Genomic DNA, 21,383 nt, shown 5'->3' with positions numbered 1-21,383 from the left:
AGCCATCAGCCCTACTGCATGCAGGAGGGTTGCTTTTGGGGGGGTGTTATGCAAATATCTTGACCAGGTCAATTTTTGCTATATAGCACTGCATTACTTTAACTGACAATTGCGCGGTCGGTCCAGTGACACTGTACCCAAATAAAAAATAAACGCCCTTTTTTTCCCACAAATAGAGCTTTCTTTTGGTGGTATTTGATCACCTCTGCGTTTTTTATTTTTTGCACATAAACAAAAAAAGGCCATCAAATTTGAAAAAACAAACAAACAATATTTTTTACTTTCTGCTATAAAACATATCTAATAAAAAAAATTTAAAAAAATCGAATTTCTTCATACATTTAGGCCAATATGTATTCTGCTACATGTTTTTGGTAAAAAAAAAATCCCATTAAGCTTATATTGATTGGTTTGTGCGAAAGTTATAGCCTCTACAAACTATGGGATATTTTTATTTATTTATTTTTTCTATTGGTAATGGCGGCGATATTGCGGCGGACACTCTGACACTTTTGACACTTTGTGGGAACCAGTGACACTAATGCAGTGATCAGTGCTAAAAATATACACTGTCACTGTACTAAAGACACTGACTGAGAAGGGGCTTACATCAGGGGCAATCAAATGGTTAACTGTGTGCCTAACCAGTGTTTTACTACACTGTGTGTGAGGTGCTTTTACTAGGGGAAGAGATGGAAGTTATTCCCTGCTTTGCAAGGACACAAACTTCATCCCTTCCCCCCCTGTCAGAACGGCGATCTGTCTTGTTTACATTGGCAGTTTGCAGTTCTGTTTCTCTGCCCGACGATCGGTGGGTGCTGGCGGATATCGAGTACCCTACATCCGCCATGTATAATGACAACGGCAGCGAGGTGACAGCGGCGTGCATGTGCGCCCCCTACCCAGAAGTGTCGTATCACGTATATATATACGTGACCTGGTGCACAGCTTCCTCTCTATAGCAGTAAAACTGCTATAGGGTGGATGGCAAGTGGTTAACATACCTTGATGGTTGGATGTAAGTCTGGAAGAGCGGGTGCTCCTAGGTAGACTGTGAGACTGAGCCTCCATGACTGATAGAATGGAAATTCAATGAAGGGGTGGCTCTATCTAACTTGCTGCAAACGTCAATGCACACTGTGAGAAGCTCAAAGTGTGCAGTGAAATCAGAGTAAGCAATCTCAGTACAGGACCAAGGGAAGGCTGGAGTTCAGTTTTAAAGTGGTTGTAATCCCTTACATATACCCAGTAAAGTGACTGGCCTCAGGTGATACACAGAGATAAAACAAACCCTCCTACATACAGTATGTTGAACCTGTTTATCTGCAGTTTTCTCTTTTCTACATCCATTCAAAGTGCAAAATGTATACAGCTTGTCTGAGATTTCAGAAAGCAGGGGGCGGAGAGCTGAAGTTACACTCAGTGAGATGAGCCCTGAGAGCTGATTGGAGGGAAAGGACTCCCCCTCTATACAAGGCACACAGGAATGAGGCTGTAAATCACAGGCTGTGTGCTGAAGCTCCCTCCCCTGTCACCTTTTTACCTCTTGATGTCAGGAAAATTTGTCAGAACACGAACACCTACACACGATCACACCAAAGTCCGTTCGTTTAGAACGTGATGACGTACGACAGGACTAGAAAAAGGAAGTTCAATAGCCAGTAGCCAATAGCTGCCCTTGCGTCGACGAGAGGTTTTCCCGATAGGAACTGAGTACGTCGGAAAGATTTGAAACATGTTCTATTTCTAGGCCCGTCAGAATTTTCGGAAAGAAAGGTCCGATGAAGCCCACACACGATCGCAATGTCTGACGGAATGGTTCCGTCGGACCTTTTCTGACGGAAAGTCCGGTCGTGTGTACATGGCATAAGTGCTCGCTCTAGATTGAGACAAGCACACACTGTAGATGGATATGCTTTGTTCATATTTCATGTCTGAGGTTTACAACCACTTGAAAGGAAACCATTGCTGATTTTTCATTGTAAAAATGCTAGTTGTCTGGCTGACTTGCTTCCTTCAGTAATCTGAGTTATTAACTCCGGAAAAGTTTGCAGATTAGGATTTATTAATTTTTATGCAGTGCATAATTGTTCAGGGTTAGTGACAAAGAGAATATTCTTTGTCACTATTCAAGGACTTATCTTTGAACAAAGCCCACCAGTGGCGCACTGTTACCGCTGCAAAGGCTTCCATCTTCACCCGGTCTTCCCTCCGGGTTCGGGGACTCCGGCCGTCTGACCGGACAAGCCGCAATTACGTCAATCCCGCACATGCGCATGGAAGTCTCCACCACGGCACACAGCTCTGAAGGAACAGCATATTCCTTTAGAGCGCATGCGCCAGTGACGTCACCAGCTGCTGCTCGCTAGAATGTGTCCTAAATGGTGCACGTTTAGGAGATATTCCTTTTACCTAAAATTGGTAAGCAGGTAAAATTGTAAGAAAAAAAATTCCTGACCAAAAAAACTCAACAAAATATTTCCACCCTGCTCCTTCCAATTTTCTTATTACTAAAGTAGAAAACAAACATCGATTTGACCTCCCGCTAACCATTACAAAAGTTTACTTTCTAAAAACGAAAAATTTTCAAACAAAACTCTACTGTTGTATGGCCAGCTTGTGTCCATTTTGTAGCCACCCAGCAGGGAAGATCTAACATACTATTTATAGACCGGTGGGTCAATTAGGTGATTATATACTGATAGCTTCCTGCTGACCCCAAGGCACACATTGATGGTTCCCAAAATTCTCTGTGCTCTCTGGTCTGGAGGAAGTGAATGGCATGAGGCCATGACCAAGGAAGTTCTCAGAAAACCAACATCCCCTCAGCAAGGCTCACCTTACAATACCTCCTTTTATGATGATGTGATGTGCTCTGAGGACCTTAGCACCTCCGTCCTGGGCCTTCTCCAGGGTCACATGGACCGTGACCGTATTAGAGGATGAGGTCACTCAAGAGTTCCAGTAAAAGTAGATAATACTTTACTTACGTGGAACTTCCAACAATACAAATGCTCATTCTACGGTAAACAGTCCTGAATGATGTCAGTTGGGATTTTGGCATGAAGCTTTACATTTCACAATCTTCTATCCTCTAATAGTCACATGAGCCGTGTAATGGTCTGCATTTAAAAAATAAATATGCAGTGGAAACGATTACACTTTAGGGTTATCAGCAGGAACCAACGGCAAACCTTTCACCCAGAGAGATTATCTATTCACTAAAATACTGCAGAGACTGGAAATGTCCTACAACCGCTCAGATCCCATGGGTCGTAATTTTAGTAAAAAATGAAAGCAAACAGCTAAATGTTGGCAACTGAATCTTGTTTTCCTTAAAATGTGTCTTTACTCACTCTAGCTTTAAAGAGACCCTGTCACCAACTTAAAAAAATTGTAAAAGTACAGAAAATAAAGCATTTCGAATACTCCCATGCAGCGTTTTTTGTTTCCATAAATGATTTTGATTTACTTGCAATGAGCCAGTATACTTGCCCCAGGAGAGTCAGTTCCCTAGCATAACCCCTCCCTCCTTGCATGCCTTAAAGTGACACTAAGCCCTGGTTCACACAGGGGCGACTTGTCAGATGACTTAGCCGCCTGACAAGTCGCGTCCCGTTCTGTACTACGGAACTTGCGTCGCTCCGACTTAGAAAAAGGTTCCTGTAGTATTTTTGGGGCGACTTCAGGCGACTTGCATTGACTTCTATACAGAAGTCGTTTTGCAAGTCGCCGCTGAAGTCGTGTGCAGGTCGCCTCGGTGAGGCGACCTGCAAGTCGTGTTGCCCCTGTGTGAACCGCCACTAAAGGTTCGGTTTTAAAAAAACAAAAAAAACAAACATGTTATACTTACCTCCACCGTGCAGCTCGTTTTGCACAGAGTGGCCCCAAACCTCGTCTTCTGGGGTCCCTTGCGGCTCTCTTGGCTCCTCCCCACATCTGATAATCCCCTGGGAGAAGCGCTCTCCCTAAGGGGGTTACCTTGTGGGCGCACTCCCGTGTCCATCGTTTGGCGTCCATAAAGGCCGAATGCAGGACTTGGCCCCGCCCCGGGTGCCCGCGTCATTGGATTTGATTGACAGCAGCGGGAGCCAATGGCTGCACTGCTATCAATCTATCCAATCAAGAGCCGAGAACCCCGGGCAGAGAGAGAGCGCGTCCCTGTGGAACAAGTTTGAGGGTTCAGGTAAGTAAAACGGGGGCCGGTCACTGACAGGTGTTTTTTGACCTTAATGCATAGGATGCATTAAGGTCAAAAAACACGAACCTTTACAACCCCTTTAAGCTCCATACACACAAAGAGTAATTAGAAACTCCTAGAAGAGGAGAGGGCTAAAGCCCCATACACACTATTAGATTTTCTGCAGATTTACAAAAACCATGTAGTGCAAGGGCCTGCCTGATTGCATACAAATTGAAACTCTTAAGATTTGACCTCATATTACATGGTTTTGGTAAATCTGAAGACAAAAATCTGCAGAAAATCTAATAGTGTGTATGGGGCTTTAGTCCTCTCCTCTTCTAGGAGTTTCTAATTACTCTTTGTGCTGGCCTAGCTCCTCCGTCCTTCCCCTCACATCCCTACATAACTTTTTATTTAGATGTGGAGGGATCAAAGGGGAGTACTTTTAGGCTAGGTTCACATCTATGCAGGTTGCGATTGATGCATTTTTTCTGTGCGTTTTTGAACATGCATTATTGATGCATTTTGCGTTTTTGTTTTTTGGGTTAATAGGAAAGTAGCATCCACCTAGGTAAATATGATTAAATAAATTTAAAAAAAAAACATACATCTCTTTTAGGATTTGACAATAAAACCTAGAAGCTGAGTGGTTACTATACACAGCTGCATCAGATTCTGTGTACACCAGTTTTAGTAAATGCCCCCCCCCCCCCCCCCCTTGTGTTCAAAGTTGCATGTTAATGTTAAGGGTTAAAAGTTAGGGTTTAGAGTTAACATTAGGGTTTAATGCTAACCCTAACAATTACTGCTAACCCTAAACCTAACCCTAACATTTAACCCTAGCCCTTAACCCTAACCTTAAAATACGGCTATGGACACATGAAGGTTTCTGCACTACTTTGATGCTAATTGAGTGCCAGAGAGTGTAAAGTCTCATCAAAGTCGCACTCCATGAACAGAACTGTCATACTTTCCTATTGGATAAAAAAAAAAAAAAGTATAAAAAATGCAGCACTTGCGTTTTTGGTGCGGGTCCATTGTAGTCTATTACACCCAAAACACAATCTGCTGCGGGACACAAAAGTCCCTGCCCCTTTCCAAAAAACTCTCTGGGTCAAAACACACAGATGTGAACTAGATCCATAGGAAACCATGTTAAATACGTTTCTGCAAAATGTGCTAAATAACACATAGATGCGAACCTTAGAGATGCCTTTCTTAATAGGGGAGTTCAGTGGAGCCCTTTCTCAACTTTTTTGCCCAACTAGAACCCTTGAAGTAATTTTTTGGTTTGCTAAAATCAATTCAGTGGGAAGAATGCCACTTCCTTTGGTGGCCAATGGGTAGAATGCCCTCCTTACGGTGGTCAGACTGTCACCCTTACAGACTGCTAAACTGACCATTGGTGTAATGACGCTGGTTCTGTTAAGTGGTGTTAGCCCCAGAAATATATAGGTACCATCAGGTGGGATGTCAATCAGCCAAAGGGCAAGGAACCTCTAACAACCTATGGAGGAACCCTGGTTGAGAATGGTTGCCCTAGAGATCCTACTACCACCTTAAAACAGTACCGTCTTAAGGTGGTAGTATCCCTTCAGAAGAATTCATTGTCTTGTTCCTGCAGTAATTTGCTTTTCAGAGGGTGGCTAAACAGCAGCTTCGAGACGTTCAGGAAATGACCCTGAATGCTTGTTTTTTAGGGTTTTTTTTGCTTTTCTTTCTTTGCTGAGCGGCAATTAGGAACAAAACTAGCGTGGCACAACCTCAAGCAAAGCATATGTCTTGCGGTTACGGCATGACCCCTTTTATTTAAATGGGGCAGTTTCACAAGCAATGCCACCTTGTTAAAGCGGATATTCACCATAACCCCCCAACCCCATTTTTTTTTACCCCTGCTTACCAGGGAGGGTAGGTTCTGCTCCCATATTCACCCACCCAATGAATCCAGCTCTGTCCTGCTAACATCCTCTCGTCTTCTATGACTCGCTGATGCTGATTGTGATGTCATCGAGAGGCCCATGAGCTCTTCCGGGTTTGGCGGGTGTGCCGCCTCCCAATGATGCACTGCTAGGCCCGGCCCCCTCCTCCTTTGTGAATTAAACACTTCCACTACGCTAAAAACTAAATTAAGAGCTAAAGTAGTATGAAGACAGAGCCCAATTGTATAGATGTGGATTGTCGCATAGTTGATGTACACGCTATTACCTGTCTTTAAAACTCACCTGTACTATGTTTTTGATTTAGTCCATGTTGGACAAATTTTGTATCATGCCTTGACCTTTTTTTTGTCTCAATAAAGGAATATTCTGTTCGTTAAAAAAAACTAAATTAAGAAACATAATAATTATTCATAATAAATGTATTAATTAAACACTAATTACTAATAATTAAAGACATATCCATGGGATATGTGACATGCACTGTGCACCTAGGGTAGTGACAGGCATGATGGGGTCGGGACAGTTTGCTTTACAAAAAAAAGGTAGATAAAAGGTAAAAAAAACAAAAAAAAAACAGCGCTATTCATGTACAGGATGGGAGGAGGGGTGGAGAGGAGGAAACTTTATTGAGAGGGTGAAGATCCACTTTAACTTGATTAGCTACGTTAAATTTGTGGCAGCATGTGTACAGCCCCCTCCGCTTGTATGTTAGGATTTAGGTGGCCAATTGGGTGGCAAAAAAACGTGGCTTTAGCGCCTGTTTTTACAGCCCCCTGGCCGGCCATGTGACAGAGGACTTACACACTGTAAAGGCTGGGAGTCATGACATATTTAGGCACTTTGTGCCCGGTCACCTCAGGAATTGTAATCCTAGCTAGACGCTTTCTGTAAAGTGTTAATATCTGTGATCTGTCTTAAAATGTAACCATTGCTGCAGGCTTTGCTGCGATTCTGTAGCTTCAGCATGCCAGTAAAATGTTCAGCTTTCGGGAACATTCAGAATTGCTAAATTATTTTTTCATCTGCTCAGTCTGCACTTGCATATCTCTTCAACAGTATTCTCTTAAGGTGGTAGTAACCCTTCAGAAAAAAAAAAAAATTTAATGTTTTTTTTTTGTTTGTTTTCTTTTGGGCTTCCTGGCTTTTTTTTCAGCCATGTATTGATATTATCAAGTAGTTGTTCACGTTTTGTATTGGTTTTATTTTTTCATTAGCAGTTTGCTTTTTTGTACATGAGTTTATTTTGCTTTTAGTCATACACTTAAAGTGGTTGTAAACCTTAACACACCACTTTTACCTACAGGTAAGCCTATAATAAGGCTTACCTGTAGGTACCGTGAATATCTCCTAAACGTGCACCGTTTAGGAGATATTGACTGTATCAGCATGTGCCCACGTCATCGGTACATGCGCACTAAAGGAACGGCTCGCTCGTGCCGTTTCTTCAGCTGCTGTGACGTCATCGTAGCTCCGGCCAGTCACAGCGCTGGAGCCCGTGATACCCGGGAATAACTCCGGGAGACATGTCGTCGGGCCCAGGGGTGTGCCGGGACAGCTGCGGGTGCTTCAATTTAAGGTAAGTATTTCATAATGAGCTAGTATGCTATGCATACTAGCTCATTATGCCTTTATCTTGCAGGTTTTTTTTTTTTTCGTGGGTTTACAACCACTTTTAAGGGGTTGTAAGGGGTTTTTTTTTATGAAAAAAAACAAACATGCCTATACCTATCTGCTCTGTGCAATCGTTTTGCACAGAGCAACCCTGATCCTCTTCTTTTGGGGTCCCCCGCCGGTGCTCCAAGCCCCTCCTCTTCATCAGATGCCCCCACGGAAATCTGCCTTCCCTGGCACCTGTGTGGGCTCGCTGCTGCGTCCATTGACACAAACAGCGGGACTCGGCCCCGCCCTCGCTCCCGTGTCACAGGATTTGATTGAAAGCAGCAGGAGATAATGGTTCCTGCTGCTATAAATCTGTCCAATGAGGAGAGAAACAGTGGCTGGAGCCGCCGCACTCGTGCCCATCGCTGGATTGAATAGGCCTCAGGTAAGAAAAAGGGGGGTCTGGGGGGGTGGGGGTCTTTCACCTTAATGCATAGAATGCAAAGGTTTTAGAATCACTTTAAAGCAACACTAAAAAAAAATAACCTTATTCTCCAAAAATAATTCATACACATCCACTATTTAATGGCCTTGTAATCTATTTTCCATAGCTTTGTTTCTTACTGAACCTCTGCTTTTCCCTCTCGTTGTTTGGAATGAGGAGTGCATTTAAGGGAGGCCATAGATATTACGATTTTCTTTCCTACAACCACGAGTTGCATACCTCCCAATTTTTTGAGATGGAAACAAGGGACACCTATTAGCAAAAGTATGTAGGCATAGGATACACCCCCTGCCACACCCTCTCAAAGGAGAGTTATAAAAAAAAAAAAAAAGATTAAAGTGCTGTTTTTACCATTATTATTGCTTTATACTGGCTTTTGACGTTTATAAATCCAGCAATTTAGAAATTGGATGAAAGGTTTAGCACTGGGATACACTTTTTGAAAGATAAATAGTGCATTTTATACAACTATATAAATCAGACCAAAATTGAGGGACAAATGAGGAGGAAAGAGGGACAAGAGGGACTTTGTTCCAAATCAGGGACACTTGGGAGCTATGGAGTTGCAGGAAAGAAAATGTTTAAATTCCCCCATCAACATAGTCAGTGTTGATGGGGGAATCCCTCCTGCGGAGCTATTGTGTTCTCCCAGTAGGGGAGGGGGGTGCAGGGAGGTGGGCGAAACACACAGTGTTTAATGCTAGGGCCTATAGCCTCTGGCAATAATCATATCCTAAAAGTACTTTTTTCAGTTAAGAATACTGTATATACTTGTATAGGATACATTTTAACCACTTCTGGATCGCCCACTGTATATATACACCTCATTACTTTGACGTTATATACCGTGGTTATGGCAGCAGCTATCTGCCATAACCCCGGTATTCTTTAAACAGAGGGCGATCCTCTTTCACATAACAGTGGTCCCGGCTGCGTATTCGCCACGGGATCACTTTTATGGGCAGCGGGAGAGGTGCCATCTTGTGCACTAATGGGCAGGAATCTATATGCCCTTGGAGGACCGGAGTGACGTCTTTGACGTCACTTCCGCCTAACGGCTTTAAAGGGCCAATTTGCTTTTATTAGTAAACGAAAAATATTTTTTTTTTTTTTTTTTTTTTTTACCTTTTAAGTGTAAATGTGAAATCTGAGGTCTTTTTGACCCCAGATCTCGCAATAAAGAGGACCTGTCATGATTATTTCTATTACAAGGGATGTTTACATTACTTGTAATAGGAATAAAAGTGATCAAAATAATTTTTTTATAAAAGGGACAGTGTAAAAAAAAAAAGTAAAATCAATAAGAAAAAAGAAAAAAAAATTAAAGCGCCCCGTCCCTCCGAGCTCACACGCAAAAGCGGACACATACTTAAGTTACGCCCACATATGTAAACAGTGTTCAAACCACAAATGTGAGGTATTGCCATGATCGTTAGAGCGAGAGCAAAATGTCTAGCTCAAAACCACCTCTGTAACTCTAAACAGGTAACCTGTAAACATTTTTAAAGGGTTGCCTTTAAGTACCATAGTTTGTCGCCATTCCACAAGCATGTGCAGTTTTTAAGCATGACATATTCGGTATCTATTTACTCGGCATAACACCATCTTTCACATTATACAAAAAATTGGGCTAACTTTACTGTTTTTTTTTGTTTTTGTTAACTCATGAAAGTGTAAGAAACTCCGCTGCCCAAATGCAGTGTGACAAAAAGTATTGCAACGACCGCCATTTTATTCTCTAGGGACTCTGCTAAAAAATATATATATATAGTGTTTGGGGGTTCTAAGTAATTTTCTAGCAAAAAATACTAATTTAAACTTATCAACAACAAATGTCAGAAAAAGGCCTGGTCCTTACCAGTATAGTGTCACTTTCACAGAATAAGTGAAAAGGTGAACTATCACTCCACACTCTCCCCATCCCCCCAGTCCCCTCCATGAGTGATGAGCTGTCAGTGCCCACACAGCTAGTGCAGTGGTCCAAGCATCTGAAATCCCCTCTCTTCTCCTTCTTCTTTATGCAGCGATTCCAGGACAGATCAGAGTGATGCTCTCTGCCGGCACTGACCAATCAGAATTGCTCTGATCCATCCCCTAATCCAGAAAGAAGAGCGAGAAATGCTGGGATTTCAAGTAGAGCAGGAACCGGTGGGGGTGGGGAGGGTGTACAAAGTTAGTTCACGTTAAGTGCATTCTTTCTGCAAAGGTGAACTAACGCTTTAAGCTGACCATACAATGTACAGATTTTATACAAGTCCTAAGGAACTGGTCGAAATCTGCTCAGTGGGTGGCACTCCTTGTTGCCTCCCGCTGGCATCCCTCACTGAAAAATCGGAGGAGCCGGGTAGAAATTTCTAAGCCAAAACGCGTCTGCATCCAATTAACTGGGGGAGCCACCTGTCAAAATACAGTAGGCACGGCAGCAGATTCGTCCATCCGCACTATATAGCGTGGATGGAGCACTCTTAGCTTTTTTTTTGTTTATATTAAGCCTGCAAGCCATCAGAGTGCAGCCAGCTTCACAAAGAATATAAATGATCTACAGATACGCTTTTAGGGAATGTAGCAGCAAAGGGCGGGTTTTCATTTTAGGTCTGCTTTAAGAAAAAGAAAAAAATAACGTGAAAGTTGAAGATGCCTTCCTAAAGTCAACACTTCAGGAGGGGATTAGTGATAGTGTCTATTGTTCCCTGGTGTGTTTGCAGCTCTGGTGACAGGCTGTATTGTGGTACAGACAAACAGCTGCTGAGCAGTGATCTCATTGCACCCCTGGAGTGGTCAGTGACTGGTGGAGAGAGCCAGGGCCTCATCTGCATTGTATCTCCTGACACTCATCACCCAGCCCCCTCGGCAGCGATGAGCTGGCATATGGGTGCTCTGGAGTATTAGGGATGGTCCAGGACATGCGTCAGAATAATAGATTTTCCAGGTACATTTTGTCAGAATGCCAACCTCAACATACCTTCCATAGGATGCCGGGATGATGCATGATCTTTCTAGCACATGTCAGAAACAGCTGCTTGATTTCATTTATGGGGAATAAATCTGAGTATTTCAAATGCCGGTTTGTTTACTTAACTGGACGTTTTCTATGGTTTTTTTTTTTGTTTTTTTAATGGCTTGATTCCAATGCTCTTAAAAAGATGTAGAGTGTTCCCGTGTTTGGAATAATTATAATACTATAAATTTATATTTCTACTTAATATTTTTCAGGCGATCTGAAGAAAACGCTAGTATAGAATGAAGGTGAAATCTGAAGACATGTTGAAGTAAAGGTAAACATCCAGTGGATCTCTAAAATGTTCCAGAATTCAGTTTTGAAGATACTTTATTTATTATAGGTATTAATATAACACCAACAATTTACTCAGTTCTGTACATTATATTGTACATTCACATTAGTCCCTGCCAGCTTTACAGTCTAAGGTCCCTAAAGTTGGCCATAGATGTATAGAATTTTGAACGAAATTTCTTAGGAAAAGTCTTATGCCCCGTACACACGGTCGGATTTTCCGATGGAAAATGTCCGATCGGAGCGTGTTGTCGGAAATTCCGACCGTGTGTGGGCTCCATCGGACATTTTCCATCGGATTTTCCGACACACAAAGTTGGAGAGCAGGAGATAAAATTTTCCGACAACAAAATCCGTTGTCGGAAATTCCGATCGTGTGTACACAAATCCGACGGACAAAGTGCCACGCATGCTCAGAATAAATAAAGAGATGAAAGCTATTGGCCACTGCCCCGTTTATAGTCCCGACGTACGTGTTTTACGTCACCGCGTTTAGAACGATCGGATTTTCAGACAACTTTGTGCGACCGTGTGTAGACAAAACAAGTTTGAGCCAACATCCGTCGGAAAAAATCCTAGGATTTTGTTGTCGGAATGTCCGAACAAAGTCCGACTGTGTGTACGCCCTATTAGAGTGGTTCTAAAGCATATTTTTTTTTTTTTTACCTTAAAGTGATACTAAACTCTTTTTTTTTTTTTTTTTAGTTAAAAATAAACATGTTAAGCAGTGGATTTGCACAGAGCAGCCCAGATCCTTCTCTTCTCGGGTCCCTCTTCAGTGCTCCTGGCCCCTTCCTCCCGTCAAGTGCCCCCACAGCAAGCAGCTTGCTATGGGGGCACCCGAATGGAGTCACAGCTCCCTGTGTCCATTCAGACACGGAGCCGCTGCCTGGCCCTGCCCCCTTTCTCTCTTCATTGGCTTATTGACTTTGATTGACAGCAGCGGGAGCCAATCGCGCTGCTCTGCTGTCTCAGCCAATGAGGAGGGAAGTCCTGGGCAGCCGAGACATTCCTACAACATCGCTGGATAGAGATGGGGCTCAGGTAAGTATTGGAGGGGGGGGGAACTGGTGCACACAGGTTTTTTATCTTAATGCATAAAATGCATTAAGATAAAAAAAACCTTCTGCCTTTACAATCACTTTAATTCATTCATTCATTTATTTCATAAGGTAAAAAATGTTTAGGCATCAGCATCCCCCTCATCACCCCTTTTACTTACTTGAGCCCTCATTTGATCCAGCGCTGTGCACGTCTGCAGCTGTGGGGAAGCCAGTGACGAAGGAGCGGAGAGCAGGGGCGAGTCCTGCTGTCTCTGTCAATGTAAGCAGAAGCACGCACGAGTTCCCCTATGGGAATCCACTGGCACTGGACAGTAATGATTAAAAAAGTGAGAAACGTTCTTAGAATCTTCATTTCCTAAGAATTTTTGTTTGAAATTCTACCTATCTATGGCCAGCTTAACTCACATTGATGTACTAGGGCCAATTTAGACAGGAGCCAATTACCTACCAGCATGTCTTTGGAGAGTGGGAGGAAACCCACACAGACACAGGGAGAACATGCAAACTCCAGGCAGGTAGTGGCTGGCTGGGATGCGAACCACCGTCAATAGTGCTACCAGGGGGGAGTGCTAACCACTTAACCACTGTGCTGCCTGTTTGTATTATTAGGGTATTTTTACAGGTTTAGAAAGTGCTTTTCTCTCAGTTTTTTTCTCGGTTCAATCCTATTTGTCTTCCACCAACTAGGCATCCTGGTCCCTAGCCGCAATTCCACCAGCTCAGGGACAACTATTACCAACTTCTGGCCCGATGCAGCCCAATGACCGATAGCTCATTATTTCCATAATAGGGAAGGTACCCATACCGAGATAGGTCCAACCCATTCCACACCACATACTGTATTCCTTCCAACATTCCAACCTTCAAGAACCCAAGACCCTTGCAGCCATCAACCTAGACGAGAAAACACAACATTGAACGAACCACACAGCCTCAGAGATAAGGGAGGGAGGGAAAGAAAAAACTTCCTGTGCTGTTACCTCTCTCCTGCTGCCCCCAAATAATGAAACTACCCCCCGCCCCACGGGGATAACCCAGTACCCAGGCCGCACCCAGCTACCCTTCCATTGCTCCAATGTAAGCCACCCCCCTCACCTGTACATTAACAGGAACTGACCAGCGCAACCTGCCCAGTCACCCCCCCCCCAGTCATGTGCGCCCTTCACCTACGTTCCCTTTGCTCTGCGCCTATTCTGGAATGCTGTAGACAAGACAGTACTGAAGCATAGCACAGGTTCAGTTTAAATAGCCTGCTTGGTACGAGCAACAGATGCGCGAACGTGAGCAACAGATGCACGCACACTTCTATTAGCATGACCAGGAACATGAATTATTTATTTATTTTCAGGTGCTTATATAGCGCCGTCAATTTACGCAGCGCTTTACATATACATTATACATTCACATCAGTCTCTACACCCTCAAGGAGCTTACAATCTAAGGTCCCTAACTCACATTCATACATACTAGGGCCAATTTAGACAGGATCCAATTAACCTACCAGCATGTCTTTGGAGTGTGGGAGGAAACCGGAGTACCCGGAGAAAACCCACGCAGACACAGGGAGAACATGCAAACTCCAGGCAGGTAGGTCGTGGTCGGGATTCGAACCAGCGACCCTTCTTACTGCTAGGCGAGAGTGCTACCCACTACACCACTGTGCTGCCTATAGCTTGTGTCTATACACAGGACGCCATGTAGAAGAGCTATCCCGTCTGCTGAAATGCCCTTTCTGACACTAGTACACACAGGCAGTTTTATTTTGTTAAACCCAGCGGGCTGAATGAAAAAACCGAGAAGCTCGCTGTACTAACCATGCAATGTCAGTACAGTGATCTCCTGGCGGAGCCACTGTGTTCTGACAGGGGGACTGCCCCCCTGCCAGAACACACCAGTTCTCACTCGCAGCCATTGTCTACCAGTGCTGATTGGATGGCAATTGGCTGCTGGTTTTCTAGCATGCCTGTTCAACAGAAGTCGGACATTAGGCCGGCTTCTATGGGACAGGCTTCTGTACACACTGGCCAAATGTCAGATGGTTTCTGTTGAACTGGCCGATATTTGGCCAGTGTGTGCCAGCCCATAAAGATAGTTCCATTTTAATACCCCGATAAACCTTTATTGTCTTAATTAGCATTTTAATTTGTTACTTTGCAAATGTTGGACAGGGTAGGGCTAGCCTATCTGTGCTGATATAATCTGCTCCCTGGAAATGTTGTGTACAGTATATTGCAACAGTGAATGTGTTATATTCTCCAGCCAATGCTCAGCAGCAAAAAGTTAATGAACTTGCTGGAAACAGCTGAGTGACCTTCGCCCATTCAGTTCTTGGGAAGTACCTGGCTCTGTGTTTTCTCTTATCAAGGCGGTTATTTTTTTCATTTTCCTTCTTAAGCTGGAGAAGGGTCAAGTTTCTGTTGTCAAACATTCTCAACTCCGTCATTCTTTTATCTCTCAGGATTATTATATAAAGGGTTGTGTTATCTGCCGAGTAAATTACATTACCTGGGGGTGAAGGCTCAGGAGATAGTAAAAGATCACGTCAATAAAACACACAGACATAGGTGATAATTATACTTAGTACCAACACTTTCATGCATTATGAAAATACAACAAAGTCAAGACTTCTGCCTATGTCGAAGGAAAGCGGAGTATGCAAAAAAGGGGTTAAATTCAATCCATGTGTGTCCATGCCTGGTCGACAGAAGTTGATCATTGGATTGACTTTTGTTGAATGGGCTTGTTGGAAATGTATTCTTCGTCAATCTCCTGCAGATGCTGATCAGTGTATTCTGACAGTGGTGGGCCCCGCCATCACAAATACAATGTCCCCACAAACGAGGTGGATGGAGGAATCCGTTTTTTTTAATTTTTATTTGTGCAGCCCGCAGGCTGTTTGTATAAAAAAACTAGTAATCTCTGGTCAGCTTTAGTGTTAATGCTAGGTAATGTGAATAGGGTATTACACTCAGTGTTGGGCTGGCCATAGGCAGTGCAAATTTTTTTCCCACAGCCACAGGTTGCAGGAAAGACATTCTAAAGATTCCCCCATCAACACAGACAGTGCTAACAGGAGATTTCCTCCTGCCAGGCCATTGTCTTCTCCCAGTGGTTGGGGGGGGGGGGGCAGGGGAAGCCACCCCCGCCTGAAGAAGACAGTGTTTATTGCTAGCATCTATATTATCCGCTTGCAATAATCGAAAGCGAAAGCGGCAGGCTGATTGTACCCAAGTTGATCGATTGATCAACCTGGTACATTCAGCCTGCTCATTATTGGTTCGAATCTCGGCTGGTTCCTGCTGAACCGGCCGAGATTCGAACCGTGCATGGCCGGCCTAAGTCACCCCATGACAAAAGCTACAAGGACCAGAATACCAGGACTGAAGGAGGAGAACTCAAAACCTAACTCATTGTTAACCACATGCCGACCGCCGCATGTAGATATACGTCGACAGAATGGCACGGACAGACAAATGGGCATACAGGTACGTCCCGCTGTGTGGTCGCGTGTGTGCCGCCGGCAGCAAACGCGCAACCCTGCCGCGAGCTCCGTGATCGTGCCTGCGGGACCTGCAGACTCGATGTCCGCCGGTGTCCCGCGATCGTGTCACAAACTGAAGAACGGGGAGATGTCAGTGTAAACGCAACATCTCCCCACTCTTGCTAGTGACATGTCACTGATCGACTGTTCCCTCTCATCGGGAGCAGAGATCAGTGACGTGTTACTCGTAGCCATGCCCCCTAACAGTTAGAATCACTCCCTAGGACGCACGTAACACCTTCCTAGCCCCCTAGTGGTTAACCCCTTCACTGCCAGTCACATTTACACAGTAATCAGTGCATTTTTAATCGCACTGATCGCTGTATAAATGTGAATTGTCCCAAAATAGCGGCAAAAGTGTCTGATGTGTCCGCCATAATGTCGCAGTCATGATAAAAATCGCAGATCGCCGCCATTACTAGTAAAAAAAAATTATTAATAGAAATGCCATAAATCTGTCCCCTATTTTGTAGATGCTATAACTTTTGTGCAAACCAATCAATAAACGCTTAATGCCATTTTTTTTTACCAAAAATATGTTGAAGAATACATATCGGCCTAAACTGAGGAAAAAATGTTTTTTTATATATATTTTTGGGGATATTTATTATAGCAAAAAGTAAAAAATAATGCTTTTTTTTCAAAATTTACACTCTTTTTTGTTTATTGCGCAAATAATAAAAACAGCAGAGGTGATCAAATACCACCAAAAGAAAGCAAAATTTGTGGGAAAAAAAATAACGTCAATTTTGTTTGAGAGCCACGTTGCACGACCGCGCAATTGTCAGTTAAAGTGACGCAGTGCCGAATCGCAAAAAGTGCTCTGGTCTTTGGCCAGCCAAATGGTTTGGGGCCGAAGTGGTTAATAGAAGGAATTGTCCTATCAAGGCAATTCTTTAGTCATTTTCCTATTTAAGCTGTAGAAGGGTCAAGTTTCTGCTGTCAAATAGCCTCAACTTCATTCTTTTATCTCTCAGGATTATTATATAAAGGGTTGTGTTATCTGCCGAGTGCTATACATTACCTGAGGGTGAAGGCTCAGGAGATAGGAAAAGATTGCGGTCAATAAAACACACAGACATAGGTGATAACTATACTTATCAACAACACTTGCATGCATTATAAAAATACATCAAAGTCAAGATTTCTGCCTATCTTTTATTGCACCTTGTCACTCTTCTAAAGGATCCATTTTGTAGGCTTGACCAGTGCCACAGTGATGTCATTCGTTAACGCTGAGGTAAAATATTGACTCCTCAACTGAAACAGTAGATTCCATTTCTGGGACCCTGTCACAGAAAGATTTGTTTTTCAGATCGCAAGATCAAAGGGAAGGAGAGGTGGGTATGCGACCAAGAACTTAAATTTACATTAGTAAGGGTTAAGCTGGCCATAGACGCTTCAATATCTCGGCTGGTTCCTGCTGAACAATGTATAGCCATTTATGGGATTTGAATCATGTATGGGCAGAGTTAATGTACCCAAGTTGATCAATCAATCAACTTGGGTACAACCAGCCTTCCAGATTTTACATGCGATTATCGTTAGCTGCTGGTATAGTCGCTAGCAATGATCACTGTCTTCTCCTGGCGGGGATGGCTTCCACCGCTCTCCTGCTTGGACAACACAATGGGGTTGATTTACTAAAGGCAAATAGACTTTGCCTTTAAAAAAGTGCAATTGCTCCAAAGCTTAGTAAATGAGGTAAAGCTTCACTTTGCAGAGAATATCGAATTACATGCAAGAAAAAATAAATTAAAAAAAAAACAGCATTTTTTCTTGCACATGCTTGGATGATGGAAAACCACAGACCTTCTGCCGATTCACTAAGCTATGAAGCAACCGCACTTGCAGAGTGCAAAGTTTATTTGCCTTTAGTAAATAAACCTCAATGGCTCCAGGTTGCAGGGAAGAAATTTGCTCCGTCAATGGCCAGCCTTAGTTTTAAGGTTGCAAGATAATGTCACTAGGGTAACTCCTTGGCAAAATCTACAAGCACCATGTTCCAAGAACTTAATTGCCTGCCATGTGAAAGCACCATATACACAAAAATACCTTATCAACATCATTCTTTTTTCATTTACCTGGCTAAACTGGAGAAGAGTCAAGTTTCTGTTGTCAAACATCTTCAGCGTTGTCATGTGTTTATATCTCAGGATTATTATATAAAGGGTTGTGTTATCTGCAGAGTACTTTACATTACCTGGGGGTGAAGGCTCAGGAGATAAGAAAAATAGTGGTCAATAAAACACAGATATATGTAATAATTGTAATTGGCAACACTTGCCAAAAAATACAGCAAAGACGAGACATATCTTTTATTGCACCTTGTCACTGTACTAAAGGATCCATTTTGTATGTTTTACCAGTGCTACAGTGATATTATTAGTTATTGATAATGAGTATTCACTGAGGTAACATATTGGCTCCTCGGCCGAAACTGTAGATTCCATTACAGGGACCTTGAGCCCCAGATGATTAGTCATTGGAGCAGAGGACCCTGCTGAAGGTGAGGTGAGTATACAAACAAGGAAGTCAATTTACATTAGTAAGGGCTAGGGTTGCAGGGTAGTGTAATTAGGGTATATTGCCCTCAGTGTTAGGAGCTCTGCAGCAAAAGCTACCAGCACTAAGCTTTAAGCACTGAAAGAAGAGAATTCCAAACCTAACTCATAAGTTGACTGCTGTATGAAAATACCACATTTATGACAGTGTTTGAAAAAGAACTGTAGGTGCTGTCCATAGCAAGATTTTTTTTTCTCAAAAAGCAATAGATGAACCTACTACAGCAGGGAAATTCAAATTAGCCATCTCTTCCCCAAAGCCAATAAAGTTCCAGGTCCTACTCAGTTTGGTAAACTCAGTGATCCCATTCCTTAATGTTGATTTAAAACTTTTCTTTAACATTTTAGCCAACGGACTCCTACCCTACCTCGCTTTAAATTGATCCTAATGATCAAGTTGGCTTTGTCTCATTACGGGAAGCCAGAAACAACATCAATCTCATTCAGTCCACCCAGTCAAGGACTACCTCATTATTGCTCCTGTCTACGAATGCAAAGAAGGCCATTGACAGAGTGCACAGGCAGTGTCTGAAATCCTTTAATATGGGTTCTCACATATCACGTGATTTTGGGCTCTCTGTTCTACTCCCTAGGTAGCAGTCAGGTCAGACTACTTCACCTTCTCACATGGAACACATCAGGGATGCCCCCTGTCCCCATTGATTCTTAATCTAACCTCCAAACCACTATCATGTAGTATTAGGACAAAACAATGTGTTTAATGCCCCGTACACGCGATCCGAAAATCGTACGAAAAATGCCGCATTCGAATCGATCGTACGATAATCGGATCGTTAGTACAGAGCTTTCGAGAGCCGATCAGGACAGTTCATCCGATATTATTCTATCGGACATGCACAGAAATTTTTTTTCGTACGATGCCAGATCGTACGATTTTCGTTTCATCAGTACACCTATCGTTCGAAAATGCAATACAAATGCATTACAACACATGACATCACTTCCGAATTTTTATGCTGTCGTACGGGAATTTTCGTGACTTTAGTAAACTCATCAGATTCGACGTGAGATCAGCATGCAAAAAAAAACGGCCGATCATTCGTCCGATAATCGTATCGTGTGTACGGGGCATAAGGCTTGACATCTCGAGCCCACCACAAAGTTGCAGCATATACTAATGACCTGCTCTTTATATCCAATCCAGAGATTGCTCTTCCAAAACTCCTGACACTTTTTAAATAATATAGCAGACCATACACAGCGTGAAAGAAGACAGTGATTATTGCTAGCAGCTATACCAGCTATACCAGCCACTAGCGATACTTGCAGGTAAAATCCGTCAGACTGGTTGTACCCAAGTTGATCGATTGGTCAACGTGGGACCTTCAGCCTGCCCATACATGGTTCGAATTTAAGCTGGTCCTTGCTGAAGTCTATGGCCGGCCTTAAAATTATCAATCAAACTTTTTACAGGCCTATGATCTCTCACCATCCATCCCCCATGACTGATTTTGGGGGACCCTGATTTCTCATCTGGCACAGAAATTTAACACCCCAGACAGTTTATGGACTAAATTCCATCTTCTACACTTCCTAGATCCAAATGGTTGGTTGAGCTAATGAGAAAATGTAAAATCTATTCTCATCACCCCTGGACACATGGGCCGCATACCAAGTCTGACACTTTTGGGGGCCTGTTTTAGGTCATGACGTGCCTTTTCTGACCCCTACCCCATTTGAAGGCCTCTGCCAGGACACATTCTGAACTGCAAACATCGCTATCACCTTAGCAAATTGACAGGGCTATTATTTGTCCACATAGGTCATCTTTAGCTAACTTATTCCAGGAACCAGGCTACAAACTGTTGTTTCGCTGGTACCAAGCCCCAATGCTCCTCCACAAAATCTATCCACAGGTCTCAAATCCTGCTGAAGATATCAGTTAGAACCAAAGACTCTGCTCCACATTCTCTGGAACTGCTGTTGGATTTGTCCGTTGTGGGCTGAAGCCTGCAAACGAAACCTTCGGCCCACCTCTGAACACTTTAGGGTTAGACACAGTTGTCTATCCATTTCGTGTTAATAACGTTCTGCTAAAGTGAAACAAATTGTCCCTCGCTGTTGTTCTGCAAAGTGCAGCAGGGTTATGTATCCCTACCATGCGGATCAAACTAAAACTTCATCCTTACAAATATCATTTGTTAAAATCAGCGAAATCACGACAATGGAAGACAACAAAGAGGAAAAATACTGAAACACCTGGTTTCCATGGATTGACTTTACTTTCTCATCTGAAAATAAATCCATGCTGGTTCCCACTGGATTATTAATAGAAGTTTTCAACAGCTTTCCTTATATTCGTTGGTTGGGATAATATTATATGCATTATATGGTCTATTTCTCAAGGCACACCATTATACACCTTCAAAATATACTGTACCTCTGCTAAGTTCCTAATGCACTCATTCTTTTCTCCATTCCATTCACCTCTGCCTCCTCATCCTCCCCATATACACTTTCCCTAACCTGTAAACTTTGCCGACAGGGGTCCGCAATCAAGAATAAAAAAAAGAAAATGAGAAACTGCTTGCTGTAGGTCAGCCCACATACCACATATTTCCTTGTAGACACATTTTGATGCAAGAGGCCTAAGGCTTATACAGTATGATCTTTTTCCATTACAAACTATACAATATACAAAATATACCTCGTTTCCACTGAGCGGATCGGTTTG

At 43.0% G+C, this 21,383-nt stretch overlaps 1 protein-coding gene across 5 annotated transcripts in view; it reads left to right on the top strand.

Annotated features, from left to right (window-relative positions):
- ACTMAP (actin maturation protease) overlaps positions 1–21,383 on the top strand; it is a 341,161-nt gene that overhangs the window by 208,100 nt on the left and 111,678 nt on the right. For all 5 annotated transcript variants that reach the window (XM_073598539.1, XM_073598538.1, XM_073598542.1 and 2 more), the window contains one exon: positions 11,441–11,502. The gene's annotated coding sequence lies outside the window, so the exon portion shown is untranslated. The remainder of the gene's footprint in view (positions 1–11,440; positions 11,503–21,383) is intronic.

This window comes from Aquarana catesbeiana, linkage group LG09 (genome assembly GCF_042186555.1).
Source record: "Aquarana catesbeiana isolate 2022-GZ linkage group LG09, ASM4218655v1, whole genome shotgun sequence".
In the NCBI taxonomy this organism is placed as follows: domain Eukaryota; kingdom Metazoa; phylum Chordata; class Amphibia; order Anura; family Ranidae; genus Aquarana; species Aquarana catesbeiana.
This window is presented reverse-complemented; position numbering and strand designations above follow the sequence as displayed.